This window comes from Adiantum capillus-veneris, chromosome 2 (genome assembly GCF_014529385.1).
Source record: "Adiantum capillus-veneris isolate H3 chromosome 2, ASM1452938v2, whole genome shotgun sequence".
Classification (NCBI taxonomy): Eukaryota; Viridiplantae; Streptophyta; class Polypodiopsida; order Polypodiales; family Pteridaceae; genus Adiantum; species Adiantum capillus-veneris.
In genome coordinates this window covers 59061903-59067009 of record NC_140932.1, presented here as the reverse complement: position 1 = coordinate 59067009, position 5107 = coordinate 59061903, and positions in this window count along the sequence as shown.

The window sequence follows — 5107 nt, the reverse complement described above, 5'->3', positions numbered from 1 at the left end:
CTACGCTGCCGCAGCCAGTAAGCCATCGTTGCATGCTTTTAGGAAACCTAAATTTAGCAAAAGGGGTGCCCTAAATTGGGTGCCCTCCCCAAATAAGGGGGGTAGCCCACGTTGATCAAAACCAGCCGGCAACATATCGAGCATATCGAGCAGGACCGGATCGAGCCAGCAGTTGTCAAGGGCAAGACAACGATGACTGAGGTAGCACACTCTTATCTAGAGGACCGGATCGTACATTAACGGCTTGAGACGCAGCAAAGGGTTTCAAAGCAAGGAGGGCAAGGCACAATGTGTGAGATACATCATGACTTCGAGGGGCAAAGCCGTTTTGCAAATCCATCGGGCTGATGTCAAAACAGAAGGAAGCTCCTCGGGTTTGGGAAGCAATCTATACATAAATATCAAGACGACCATCTTGTCATCGGATTGGAGGATCGACATGCAAGGGAGGTTGCTGCCAATTAGCATGGAGCAATCGACAAGGATGATGATTATTGGTTGATTCAAGAAGAGTGATGGAGGCTACAATCGACAAGGATATACCCTACCACGGTAAGGACCATGGTTACGACAAGGTACCCTCTTTCGATTTTTTTTCTATCAAGTTGATTACCCTCATAGTTTTTGTATGGTGCCGAAGTGTCTAGCAGTACTATTCAATCAGGCTGTACCTGGTATTGCAATGAGCAAGGCCCCGTACAAGATTTCTATTGGGCACGGATTGTGACAATTATCATATGCATTACATACTTGCTACATATATCATTGAGAAATATCCACATCAAGCACAGTTCGACGACGGTTCAAGTTGATGCAAATGCATAGCAAATTTGCAGTGTTTTGTAATCTCAAGGAGATTAGCACATTCTACTGCTTGCCTTGATGCAGGAGGCACGTTGTTCGGCGTCGTTTTGGAATGAGTTTTTTCATCCAAATTTCATGACAACTGGTTGTAGAAACAACGACCAGGTTAGCCAAGTTTCAGTTTTTCTTGATTTTCCAAAGTGCTTTGGAAATTTTATATGAAGCACGGCTTCAGAGAGCTGGCACAATTGGGAATATCAGCTCACAGAATCTCTACTTCTAAACTATGCAAGGCACTCAGGGTTTTGGTTCTCACGGTTGAGGCTATCACTCTCTGCAAGGGCTTACAATTCTCCATGCACGGCATGCTACTGAGGTGGATTCAATTCTACCGCTTCATGCATTACGCTTCCGCTATCACACTCACAACTCTGTCAAGGACAGACTAAGTAATGGATTGTTTAATGTGTTTTTTGGTAGCGGTCAACACAATAGCACTAAAAAGAACCAAAATTTGGACTTGATTCCCAGGCAAAGTGCCAATGCCAAGTCATCCTCATACAATCACGACCCCTACACGCTAGGTGGGTCGGAAAGTTCCTCAGCCCAGCATACTTTCTCTCTCATTTTCTTATTTCTCTCAAAGACTAAAGAGGACTTTTTACAAATCTGTCGATTCATGTTTTGCTCGTGAGTCAGCTTGAGCCAAGGTGCTCTACCTCACAGCTAGAACGTGGTTAAGATGATACTCACATAAGTCTTCATTGGTTCGTCGATTGGACACTATTTTGCATAAGGGCTAAGATCCGTTGTCAGGCCAAGGGTACGACCCAACTCTTGGCATTCTTTGGGTGATTGTTCTCCAAATTGAACAGATCTACTTAGAGGAGTACACATCAACGTTAATGGACAAGCAAGAGTCTTGTCATTACGGATGTTTAGGGTGTCATTTTTGCATTACATGTTTCCAGTGCGACACTCAAGTTGAGTTTTTTTATCATCTTCAACTCACATCGGATGATCTCTACAAGGACGTATAGATGCAACAATCAGTTGCGACAGCATGGCTGTCACCAGAGCTAGGCAGTCCACTTGTGTGGATTCCCTGTTCTCTCTATAGCACTATAGAGTGTCCATGGACATATTGTTTTGGGGTACGACCCGGCGGGTGACTGCTACATCACCCCATAGGCATTGAGAATCACAGTTTGATTTCTCTCAGTTATACTTTCAAGGAAAGAATTCCGCAATCTACCACGCGGTAGCGGACGAACACACTTTTCAAGTTGATTCCAATCAATCTGTACACGGTTGACTATGTTGGTTACCGTTGTCTGCTAGTTGAGCAGTTTCTACAAAGTGTCTTATCAAGGGGTTTGACTACGTGGATTCTAATCCCAGAGCCTGGATGGCAAAGGCAACACCCAGGCTTCCCAGTTCAATGTTGTTTGTTTTTTTCAGGAAGGGGACGTGCTCTTCTCCATTTGAATACGGGTAAGTGAACATTACGTTCAAATCTCCAGGTATGCATCTATTGATTTGGTGTTATTCCATTTTTAGTATGCTTTCCTTGGTTTTTCAAGACGTATAAGTACGCTTGAATGTTACAGAGCCATGCCAAGGGCATGTCGGCACAAAGTATTTTGGGCCAAGTGTCCAATCTATTTTTCTGCCTTATGCTGTTACGAACCTACTTGTAGGGTTCAATTTGGCACATGTTGTCACATGGGATACAGCATGGTCTAGGAACTCCAGGAGTTTGGTTTAGCCAGTGTGGAGCATGATAATGAGGGCCCCTCTCACTCGCGTCGCAGAGTGTTTGTAGTTACCTCCACACACAAGTACATCTTGTACTTGACGAATGTTCTTTTTTAGACATTCTTACATGAGACATATTCCACATGTGGAGGATATGAGTCTCTGAGACTGACACTGGCGCCCAATTCTTAATGATGTGTCGCAACAAAGTCCCTAGGTGCTGGTCGCATCCGTTCATTAGACCAATCGAAGCACACAGTATCAGGTACAATTTCATTGGCCAGAAATTGTCAGGTACTAAGTACATACTTGTTGTGATTACAAGTGCTGTGAAACCACCTTAACGGAGGGTTGTTTCTACATATAGCAAAGTCTACTACGTTCATGAGAATGTCTCATGGTTGGTTTCTAGGTGTGACCGGGTGTTGTCACATTCTATTATGGTCCAACTTTTGTTGCAAGATTTTCACGTAAGTATAGTGGAAAGTCTCGTCATGGAATTGCGGTTCGGATATCTTTGTGTTAAATGCATGCACACTAGGTGTTATGGGCCCTAGTGTTTAACACAAATTTATTCGGAGCGGCATGTCAGTGCAATTTCTCTTGCAGATTTTGTATGAGTTTACACCCTGCCATACAAGGTGATGGCTAAGTATGGGTGTTTGTGATTGGATGCTTGAAACTCCAATCTGCTTTCAACCTAGTTGGTTGTCTCCATTCCCTATCAAGTATATGGCTGGATACTCAATGATTGAGTTATAGTTTGTCGTCAGTCGTGGGCGACTGTCTGTAAGTGGTTGGGGGAAAGCACTTCACTCTTACTGCTGCTACTCATCCGCGTAGGATGGGCAGCTTACAAGCATTCTATTTAGTACTAAAGGATATGCAAAGTGCATACGTTAGTAAAGAACGCTAAAGGATATGCTAAGTGCATACGTTAGCAAGAAGGGAAACAACTAGATCGGTTACCTTTCTGGTTTGGAGTTTGCTTCATATGATGAAAGGCATGTTACGGCTAGTTCTAGTCTCTGCCTGTTATTCTCAAGTTATCAACCTTAATCATCAGTTTGGATGAGGTTGACTATTGGCAAGAAACCACCGCAAGTCAAGGACTTGGTTGCTGCTGATGAGTATGTCAGCATAGTATTTTCATGGAAAGATGAGCCGAGGTTATATTGCACATTCTAGTACCTTCAGAAAGTCTGAAACCTGGGTATGCATTTAAACACCTCGACGTTGTGATAACTTGTTTAGCATTCTCAAGTCAGTTCTAAATGGAGCCTTCACGCTCTTTTGATTATGGGTCGGTTAACCAAGACGGTTGTACAGGGACAACAATGTGGAAAATCAAGATGTTATTCTTGATTTCATTGAACCTCCCAATGAACCGGGTTCCGATTCAACAAACTGTTGGATCCATGAGGGATGCCACGGTGGAAAACATTAGTGCTCTTATGCAGATACCACCACTTGTGTTTTCGAGGATGAAAACTCTTCCAAAGGGGGGAGTAATGTCAGGACACGGGTCCTACGGGCAGGGCCCTACCCTAAGGGGGGGTCATGGACCCCGGCCACGGGCCAGCTAGCAGTGTGGACAGGGGATCCTAGGGTTAAGAGCCTATAAGTATGGGCAGTTGGGAGGTGGATCCAGGTCTCTAGCTCCTAGGGTTCTTATATCTCCATGGATTATTACTATGCTTTTTCAAAGTAAATAGACTTATACCTTCTTCCCACCTTCAGCAACAATATTTCTCCAATAGCCATTGTACCTACCCTCATGGGAACATAGAAAACATCTTCTCAGTTGTTGGAAGCTGACACAAGATTTTCCTTGACCTTGTTAACAGCTTCTTGAGCCTCCTTGTCCCATCCAAAACCATGCACCTATCATGCCCTCTTTTGAAGGGGGTATACATATTGTGACAGCATCTGATAGATACTTTAACTTATGTACAAAGGATGTCAAACCTTGGGCACTGGAAGGAGGCTCCATAAGAACTAGAGTTTTAACATTCTCTGGATCCTCTGCAATTCCATTCTACAATACCACATGGCCCAATAATGATGCTTGAGGTTGTGCTAACTTACATTTTTTGGGGTTCAAGTGACCTCCTTTCTCATCAAAACTTTGAAAAAATAGCCTTCACTTCAACAAATGATCCACCATTGAGCTATAGCACCCAATGTCATCCATGAAAACTCTAATAAACTTGCCCAAGTAGGGACCAAACACCCTATTCATCCAATCCTACAAAATGGCATAAGCATTCAGGAATCCAGATGTCATTTTTCAATAAGCAAAACAACCCCATGGAGAGATAAATGTAATCTTCAATTGGTCTTCAAAAGAAATTCCTATTTGAAAGTAGCCTGGAAACCCATCTATGATGGAATACCTCTCATGAATGGCTACCTTATTTAGGATCTCATCCTGAAATGGCAATGGACAGTGATTCCTTTTGGTTGCCGCATTCAATGGTTTATATAGTTGATTGCACACCCGCCACTTCCCATTCTTCATATAGTAGTGATCACACCTTCCATG